Here is an 11,501-nt window from a genome sequence, read left to right as displayed (position 1 = left end):
GGAAGAATATTAGAATTTAAGATTATTTGTATGATATAAAGGTTCAAAGTCTCATATTACCGTAATCCCGTTCAGTTGTTTCGGATAAGTTTCAAATATGAGGTGATTACTTCTTAAATTTAAAGTATTTTTATTTTAATTATTCAGTCTATAATCGACCATCCTACAATACAAATAAAAATCGACAGATTTAATGAAGCGATACACGTAGAATATACATTAAAAATAACCTTGTATACCGCTTATGTGTTTGATCGAGCGGTTACATTGCAATTACTGTACTGTATGCTGATAATATTAATAAAAATCAGCGACTGGAAGGCCCTGAAATGACAATTGTTAGACAATTCAAACGAGAAAACTAGCGGGATAATTTATGTACAAAAAAATGAACGAAAACAAATATGTAACACATCAACATACGACAACCACTAAATAGCAGGCTCCTGACTTCGGACAGGCGCACAAATACATTGTTTTCCTTGCATCTTGGACAGGTTTTCAAATACATTACATCTATTAAAAAACACTGTATTTTAGTTGGACTTTACAATTTTTTTATAATCAGCAAACTCTGTCAGTTTAGCAAGCCCATGTACATGTACATCAATATTTAACTTGTTTAGGTTATTGTGCATTGAGAACTTCATTACAGTTATTTCTTTAAAATCGCGCTCATAAATCATGTTAATCTCTATTCACCGGTATGTACATGTATGACTTGAGACTTGAACAGTAAACAATCTGTAATGAAAGTAAAAAGGGTGTTAAGAGAAGCAGTCAAATACTGATCCGTATAGATTGAAACCCACATACCCTACGAAAAAAGGTTGATAGATCGGAACAATTATAACCTCTTGAAAGCAGTAGGGAAGGAAGAGGAGTTTGTATTGGTGTCAGGTCACATTAAGAAGCGGGGAACTGTAAATGTTAATACAAATAATGCAAATGACAGGTATAGGAAAGACAATTACAATGAAAGTTACACTCAAAACTACTCCCGTGGGTCAGGGTATAGACAGAATGGTTCTACAGCTAAAAGCAATGTTAGTAAGAGAAAAACACAAAACTTTAATAACAATCAAAAAGATCAATGGTACGCCCCTGTTCGTGGTAGGACATGGTAATACCGAAGCGGGTTATGGAACATAAATGGATTATCAAAGAATGTAAATAGTGACAAAAACATTTTAATTGATGCATGTTTAAAAAACTTAGATTTTCATATGATAGGGATAGTAGAAACACATTTGGTGAATCATAGTATTTGCATTGATAATGATAAATGGTATGGTAATAACTGCAAGCTAATCCATACCCGTGCAAAGACGGGCTCAGGAGGGGTTGGCCTTTTAGTGAAAGAGGAATTACTAACTACGTTCAACATTGATATTGAAGACGAGCCAACGGATGGGATAATCTGGATAAAATTTGTAGAAAAAAACAACGATAGTTATAAATTTTATGTTAGTGTTGTGTATTTACCGCCTGAATTTTCTGCACGTTCAACACTTATGTCTCAAATATACTCTAATCCGAATGGATGTCCGTTTTATATTTGTGGTAATAGCAGGATTGGAGATATGGAGGATTATATTCCAGGGGTAGATAATTTGCCAGAACGTGGAGTAATTGATTTTAAGGCAAATAGATATGGAGAAATGTTTTGAGAATTTTTATCAAATGTTAATTGTTGTGTTTTGAATGGTCGTAATCATATTAGTAACGACTACACATATGTATCAACAAGGGGATCTTCAGTAGTTGATTTTTGTATCACCCCATTTTAAAATATTAATAGTTTTAAAAAATTTGAAGTTATTCGTGCAAGTGAGTTAGCAAATAAAAGTTTAACACAGGATCAATAGAGCCAAAATTTATCCCGGATCATTCAGTTTTTTGCTGGGAATTTGAAAGTGCAGTATTTGAAAATACCAATAAGCAAAGTTTAAATAGTCATTATAATAGAAGTAATCATATTGTTTATAATGTGAAAAATATTCCTGATACTTGGATGAATGATGAAAATAGTATTAATCTTATTAATTCATGTATTGCAAATATAGAAAGTTGTAATGGAATTCAAGTTGAATTAGATAATATATATAATGATTTTATAAATGTTATACATAATGAGATAAATGATAAATTAGACAAAAAGATAAAAAAATTATGAACAGTGTAAATAACAAAAAGCGCCGCTTTAAGAAACGATGGTGGACCGATGAACTAACTGTAAAATGGAATCAGGTATGCCTGGCAGAAAAACCGTATTTACATTGTACCAAAGTTAACAGTAACACACATTTACGACAAATTTATGTTAGTAAGCGAAAAGAGTTTGATATAATTGTTCAACAAAGTAAACGACAATATTGGCACAGTTGTCAAGAGGAACTTGTAAATTTAAACAACAATGATCCAAGACAATTTTGGCGTAAAATAGGCAATATTGGTATTGGTAATGCCAGACAATCGAAAATTCCAAATTAGGTGTTGCGAAGTGATGGATCCGTTACAAATATCATGGACGATGTTTTACAAAAATGGAAAGACAATTTTCGTGGTTTGTTGAATTCCGATTTGGATAACAACAAGAATTTTGGTGTGGAAAATTTAATTGTAAAGAATGATATTGTGTGTAATGATTTAGATGATTAAATATCTTTTGATGAAGTTTATAAGGTAGCAGTGACAGCCAAAAATGGGAAAAGTCCAGGTGAAAATTGTATTCAGGCAGAATTATGCAAAAAATATGCAGTTATTTTTACTTTAACTAAATTGCTTAATATTTGTTTTAAATTTGGCAAAGTTCCAAATATGTGGAATAAAGGTATTATTACTCCTATACCTAAATGTTCAACTACGGATCCTAGAGATCCATTATCATATAGAGGTATTACCTTAGCACCTTGTGCATATAAACTTTATTGTGGCAGTTTAAATAAAAGGTTAACTGAGTGGTTAGACAAAAGGGATATAATAAATGATGTACAAAATGGGTTTATTAAAGGTAGAAGTACAATAGATCATATCAGTACATTAACATCTGTTATTGAAACTAGGAAAAAATGTAAGCTGTCAACTTTTGTATCTTTCATTGATTTTAAGAAAGCTTATGATTCTATTGATAGAGTTTTGTTATTTAATAAATTAGGAAAACTGGGCGTTAGTACAAAATTTATGTATGGTTTAAAGGATTTTATTTTAATGTAGAATGCAGTGTCAGATTAAATGGTAACATGACTGAATGGTTCAATGTTAATACTGGTTTATAACAAGGCTGTGTATTGTCAACAGTAATGTTTAATATATTTGATAATGATTTAATTGATGATATAAAGTTGTTAGACATTGGTATTAATATTGATGGTGAAAATTATCTATCTTACTGTATGTCGATGACATAGTTTTATTAGCAGAAAATGCTGAGGATTTACAACAATTATTAGATGTTTTAGATGTATGGTGTAATCATAATAGTTTAAAAGTAAATTTATGAAAATCCAATGTTATACATTTTAGAAATCCTTCTGTCGCCAGATCAGATTTTCAGTTTAGATTAAATTATGAAAATATTGAGTATGCTTCAAATTACCAATACTTAGATTTATTGTTAACAGAGTTTTTAAACTACCAACTAATGGCAAAAGCTGTAGCCAGGTCAGCAAGTATGGCATTAGGTTTACTTATTGTTCAATGTAAAGCGCATGGATTGTGGTTTTCAGCACAATATCTACACAAAGCTATTTGATACGATGGTTTGGTCAGTCATAAGTTATGGCTCATCTTTTTGGGGCACGAGAGATTTCTCGTGCATTACTGCAGGACAGAATCGCGCCATGCGTTTCTACATGGGTGGGGGTAATTATACCCCAAACGATGCTGTGTCAGGTGACATGGGCTTGAAACCACCATGTGTTAAACAGTGGATAAATATTTCTAGACACTGGTCCAAATATACAAAAAATGGACAATAATAGAATTAATTATAAAGTTTTTAAATGTTCAGTGATCAAAGGTAGTTGTAAATTAAAAATAGGTGCTACAAAGTTATGGAGATGTTGAAATCCTTTGATTTTGAAAGAAAACTTTCTTGAATGTTATAGTATATCTCAGTTAGAAGAGAAAATGTTTGATAAATATAAAAAAAGACTAGTGTACAAGATTTTTTTCATATAGTACCTGTTGTAAATTGAGAACATATGAACTTTTAAACATACTTATAACACTGAGCAATATTTGCTACAGAAAATGCCACAGCGCCATCGTAGGGCTTTTTCAAAGTTTAGATGTGGTGTAGCACCATTAAAGATTGAAACTGGTCGATATGAAAGGAAATATTTAGACGAAAGAGTCTGTTTTAACTATTGATAACCTTTGATAACTATTTACACCACTGGGTCGATACCACTGCTGGTGGACGTTTCGTCCCCGAGAATATCACCAGCCCAGTAGTCAACACTTCGGTGTTGACATGAATATCAATAATGTGATCATTTTATAAATTTCCTGTTAACAAAAGTTTGAAATTTTCGAAAAACTAAGGATTTTCTTATTCCAGGCATAGATTACCTTAGCCGTATTTGGCACAACTTTTTGGAATTTTGGATCCTCAATGCTCTTCAACTTTGTACTTGTTTGGATTTATAAATATTTTGATATGAGCGTCACTGATGAGTCTTATGTAGACGAAACGCGCGTCTGGCGTACTAAATTATAATCCTGGTACCTTTGATAAATATTAACTGCAATATTTTAGAGGATGAAAAACATGTACTTTTAAATTGTCCCATGTATGAAGATCTAAGACATACTCTTTTTATTGATATATTGTGTCATAATGATATGTTTTTAAACTTGTCTGATGAAGAAAAATTTATATATAATATATGTTTAAAAATACTAATATTTGTAATATTGTTGCCAAAACCTGCAATAACATTTTTACAAGGAAAAACAGTATTTTATATCATTAATTACTGTATTTGTAGTATTTTATAAAATGAATAAGTATTATTTGTCTTTTAATAGTCTCTCATAATTCTTTTAAGAATGGGACATACATGTATTTAATTGTTTTAACTAAGTTTACTGTATATTTAATTTTATAATTGTATCTTGTTTTAATCATGTTGTATGTGGTGAGACTTTAATAAACTATTGAATCTGAATCTGAATCTGTATAATTCGTTGCAATATAAAAAATAGTGTTTGTGTATCATACGGGTTTAACTACTTGAGCTTGAATAGTTTTATTTCGGAATTGCTTTTTTTTGTAATTTTTTAGTGCAATATGTATGATATATGTAACTAATTTAAATTCACTTTAAGATACTTTAAAACAAGAATGTGTCCAAAGTACACGGATGCCCCATTGGCACTATCATTTTCCATGTTCCATCGACCGTGAAATTGGGTCAAAAGTCTAATTTGGCTTTAAAATTAAAAAGGTCATATCATGAGCATCAAGTTTCAAGTCGATTGGACTTCAGCTTCTTCAAAAACTACCTTGACCAAAAACTCAAACCTGAAACTCCCACTTTTTTTTTTCCATGGACCGTGAAATTAGGGTCAAAAGTTTAATTTGGCTTTAAAATTAGAAAGATCATATCATAAGCAACAAGTTTACTAAGTTTCAAGTTGATTGGACTTCAGCTTCATCAAAAACTACCATGACCAAAAACTTTAACCTTAGGACGAACGAACGAACGGAGCCACAGACCAGAAAACATAATGCCCCTCTACTATCGTAGGTGGAAAATCGAGCTATGCAGGAAATAAGAAAGAAGAGATAATTGCCTTTGTAATCAAACAAAAAACGAATGTTCATATTTGTCTATTTATAAAACTTGTTAGCATGCGTTATAATTTCTCCCTTTGACTTCTCATGAGTACTTACAACCTGCGATTCATTTGCGTCTATAATTCAATCTGCTCGTATTGTATATAACGCTTCAACTAAATCAAAATTTTACACACCTATCACATATTTGAGAATTTAAAATTGCATTTAAAATCAAAATAAATAATTTTGAATGTTATATTAAATCATTTATAATTTAAAGTGACCTTCAGAGATTAAATATTCATGTTGGTGTGAAGGTGTGTGTTTTTGTTCTTAAATTAATATATCAGATAATGGATCTTTTTTTAAATGACAAATACAACGGTTACTACGCTCTTCATTTTGACATGAATAGAATTTAAAAAAAAAATCGTGTTACATTACCGTCTATTTTATCAAAGGACATATTATTCTTGTTGTCTACTTATTTCAGACTGTTTCTGTAATTGTATGAGTTACAATGTATGACTTAAAACAGCAAATACCCATCGAAAAAATATCTGATTCAAAAATTATTCTGATGATATGTTGATTATCAAAATGAAGACTTCAGTATATACAACAAAGAGATTTATCCTGCCGATCTGACTTTAAGATGAAAACAAACAATGAACTCTGCCTTTTCTGGATCTTGATATCTTTATCTTTATTTGGAAACTGAATACCAAAATATTTGATAAAAAAATGATTTGTCATTTCCTGTTGTTAACTACATTGTATCTATTTTAAGTAGATGACGTTCCCTTGTCCCCATTTCATGGTTTTTATATATCTTAACTTGTTCGATTCGCTCGGGCTTGTGTATGTATCAACGATTTTTACTTTAACGAAACATCTGCATGACTGAAATATTATAACTCCAGGGTTTTCGATTTCACAAACTAGTAAACAAAAATACTAAATTTCATCATCAGTACAAGTAAAAAGTAAAACTTTAAAAATACTAAACTCTGAGGAAAAGTCAAAACCGAATGACTCTAATCAAATGGCAAAATATTAAGCTCAAACACATCAAACGAATGGATAACAACTGTCCTATTGCTGACTTGGTACGGGCATCTTCTGTTGTAAACTATGGTGGATTAAAACTGGTTTGAAGGCTAGCTAACCCTCTCACTTGTATGACAGTCGCATCACATTTCATTATATTGACAACAATGTGTGAACAAAACAAACAGACACAATAGGTAAAAATATCACAAAAAGGGGTACACCAGCAACCCGAACCACACCAATATTGGTGGTGATCTCAGGTGCGTCATAAAGGTAAGCAGATCATGTTCCACATGTGACATTAGTCGTGTTGCTCATCTTAATACAAAGCCTTTAAATAGTCTAACTCGGTAGGTCATACTCGTGAAAAAAGGGACATGGAAAGTAGTTATGACAAAAGGAACATCATTCGTTAAAAATCATTGTTGAGTTTCAAAAGTATTAATCAAAGTCAAGCTATAATCATTTAAGTTGGGTTTTTTTTCGTGCAATACAATTTGTGGTTATTGGCGGATCCAATATATTTGATAGACGGTGTAGTTTCCGATAATTGAATTTATACTGACGATTATAACCTAAACATTTGAATATAGATAATGTGGAAAACATGATATTTTAAAAATTATTTAGCTATCAAAAAGGGGGGAGAACACCCTCTACCCTTAAGCTGTCAGGCTGTGAATCGCATCTCATTGTATATAGTATAATTATGAATATTACTTTTAAAAAGTCTATAACAACCAAATAAATGTACACTATTTAACTAATGTCCTACCTTGGATTCGGCAGAACCAACGATATCTATTCGACATGAAATATTAACCAAATAATTGTGCAAGTTCTATCTAACATCAACAGTAATTAATTTAAACTGACTGTTAAATGATACAAATTCATATTGTATTCATACTAATTGTGTGACACATTTCCGTGGGCGACTTCCAAAAATTGAATTGAATAGTCGCTGAGGAGGTCCATGATATAATCATCTCATTTAAATGTGTAAAACTCAAACGTGCATAAATATGCTATTACAATGTTGTATGTTCTTAATTTAACATATCGCAAACAGTATGCCGTGATAAATAAGTACAATGGAATATCTGTTGTTTGGTCTTTATGTATTTTGATAAATTATTTTAAACTATGTTTCATGTCCTTCAAATCACTGCCCTTACATGTATATCTATGTAGTTACCATACACGATACTTTCTAATAGCTTTTAAAGAAATTTGCCTTTCTTTTATTATTTTATTCTGTTACTGTAGAATGGATAAAGCAGAATAACAAGGACACCTTTTATACATCTTTTTGAAAGTGGGGAGATGTGATATGATTACCCGTGAGACAATTTTGTACTACAATAACCAAATGACGTGTAATTCATATCATTTATGTATATTTTGTTTTTTTACTTAGCGAAATTGTGAATCCCGCATTGCACGAAAAAATGTGTTGTATTTCAATAAATAACACGTGTTCTCGGTTGATTGTAAACACGTAGTAGTCCATCATGCATTGTTACTCATTTAGTGGATTGGTCAAAAACCTAGGTAAAAATAAATTGCGTCACATGTAAATAAACAATTACATGTGCGAGAATATAAGTATGCTAATTTATGCATTTCCATATAAGGTAGTGGTCCCGACCTGTTATAAAGCTGATTTATATTTTAGATTTAAACTTTATTGACGAAAAATGTATTGTTATTTTAAGAAGTATAGGACGCAAGATATATCAATTACGTGTTACTATTATGTATTCCTATCTGTGTGTGATGATCAACTTTAAAATTGGGTGATTTAACGGTAAACCAATTTCAGCATGTTAGTTGACAGAGTCACGCAGCTTTGAATTACAAATAACGGTGTATCGTGTTTTAATATAATTGGTCATAGGTCATAGAAACCTAATAAACTTGTAAACAACATTAATGTGACTCAAGTAAGCAGATATAAATGCTTTAACAAGAAAAGATAAAAGACAAAGCGGATATATACTTGAAAGACTACCATTTAAGTAATTATTCATACACTATATTGTGAATAATCCTGAATGCCGAAAAAATATTTGTCAAAAATATTAAAATATATATCAATAATCCTTTAGCATTTTTAGGGGGCATTAGCTGTAAATATTCATCTTAACCAATTTGACCCAAACTCTCATATTTGACTTTTAACATACTACATTGTAGTACCAACACGTATATCCAAATTACAAAAAGGTCAGACATAAACAATTAGCAAACTGAACCATAAACGTCAAAATCATTCAATCGCGTAGTGGAATTAACTATTTGATGATTCTTATAAATTCTATATATAACTTTTGGTCTATTTTCAATCTCGGTCTATTTCTGAAATTTATCCTTACATACTTTTGATTTTTTAACCCTATATGCTAATATTGCCTATGTAAATTTTAAGATTGTTTGTATGCACATTGAACGACAAATCTATGTGACGTATAAAATTTTCTGACGTCAGACACACAAATCAATGAATGTGTTTGTAGATAGATGTTTTTGTGTTCTGTTAAATTGATCCTTTTAAAATTGTTATACGATGATGACTGACGTGCCAATGTTTTGACTGTAAAGTGTTATTTGGCCTGTCTCGCTGAGCTCTATTGTTACCCAAGGGGCTAATGCAAGCTATGCTTAGTGTTAGAATGCCCTTACCTTCCTACTTAGTGTCAGTCCCCGCTAACCTCGTCGGGTCCCAGATATCAGGCGCATTGCCTTGCTTGTTCATCCGTAACAGAGAGCTGTACTCGAGGAAGAGGCTGGAAGTACCCAACTGTTACGTCATGTCATGTGTCCCTTCTGATCCCTCGGTAATGTACCAGTACCCGTGTGATAGGTTGGGGAAACTCCCTAGAACTACGCGACAATTACACTACACCCCTCCATCTTATAAAGGACGAACTACAGTAACGACAAAAACGACTGTATAATCTTTCAAAAACTCACAAGGAGAAGACTGGCAACGTCTTTTACTAACTAAACCATGACACAGGGTATCTAAAATATCCACCCCCTTAATCCTGGATAAGGGAAAAATTGACAAAACTTAATATTTCCCAAGGAAAAAAAATGAATTACCCATGTACTTATTCAGTTCTAAACAGCTATCTAGCTATGGAGTACCAAACTCCCAACAATTTACACACCAGAGTTGCTACAGGGTGCCAACCTTAACAGGTTCTTCAGGACAAATAACAGCCGAACTCCATGTCGACCATAGCCATATACTATTTCAACTTATACAGTCCTGCACTCGGGTCTCACTATAAGACGATAAACTGCGTGTTTAACACGTCTAAAATCCCTGACTTTTGTGTAATGTTCACATGCATGCACATCTATCAACTGTTCAAAACTGAACTGACAAAAATCATACTTCATAATATAAATGCACAATATAAAACAATCTCAATGTCCACATGACAAGTTCATTAATTTCCAAATGAAAATAACTAACATGTATATCCTTATACATAATTTACAATCAACTAAATACTATAGGGCTATAATCCCAAAACTGGGAAGGATGTACATGACCATAAATAATTTGACTCTTGTCAAAAATCCCACATATATAGTGCCTCTATATAAGGATGCATTTAACTATTTTACTACTGTAATAGTTAGTATAACTACAATTTACATAATATCAAGGTCATGACACCACTCTACTATCTGTTGCAACTATTCAACATACTTGTACACTTTACATGTGAGTGTGTGAAGCAAAAAAAAAAATCACATAAAATACAAACTCAACACAATACTAAAGGCGTTAAATCCCGAACTGGGAAAACTGTTCTGTTATAACAATTTTACTTCTGAAGCCGCCTCACCTCAATGTGAGGACGGTGACCCAACGGGTCAAAGCATACACTATCTTCTAAGACTGTTCCTTCACAGATCAGTGAAACATGCCCACTTTCAGGGAATCGTTCTTTTACTACCTTGTACAGTTCCGTCATAGAACTTACTCTTGCCATACACTGCAAACCTTCATACTGTACAACCACAAGTGTTGGAACTTGAGGGCTCTGACTCAACTTGAGCTGCGAAGAAGAAGGTTCTACCTGGGATTCAGCTAGTTGTGAAACTTGGTGTCCCAGAAGAATTGCGTTTTCATTCTTCGGAGTATGGTGTGCATTTGTGTCAATGTCAGCAATACTGGACTGCAATTTTCTCTTTCTGCTAGATGTGTCAGTGGTCAAACTTTCATTCTCATAGTGAATTTCTTCTATTTCGTCCATTACTATGGTACGTCCTTCTTCTTCAGACTGACCATTGTCTTCCTCCCCTTCTTTTTTAAGGATTGCTGACTCATCTTGAGTTTTGTTTACAAACACTGGCCAGAAACTGGCATTCATCTTAGCAAGTTCCTCAGATTCTGGAGGATTTCTAGGATTGTAGTTAAATCCTTCGGCTACCATGTCTTGTTGTTCAGGAGTTAAAAAGTTAAGAACTGAAGTTAGAACTCTCCAGATGAGTAAACAAGCAGGACTGTTTAATGGTCTCAAACTATATCTGAAATAATCTGTCCATCCCATCTCTTTACACACTGTACGATGGATTTGCATCTGTATCCCGGTAACATGTGAAGAACGGGGCACAAAAGACTTTTCATTGAGGAAGT

The sequence above is a fragment of the Mytilus galloprovincialis genome, chromosome 9, assembly GCF_965363235.1.
Source record: "Mytilus galloprovincialis chromosome 9, xbMytGall1.hap1.1, whole genome shotgun sequence".
Taxonomy (NCBI): domain Eukaryota; kingdom Metazoa; phylum Mollusca; class Bivalvia; order Mytilida; family Mytilidae; genus Mytilus; species Mytilus galloprovincialis.
The sequence above is the reverse complement of the archived record's forward strand: the minus strand, read 5'-3'. Positions refer to the sequence as shown.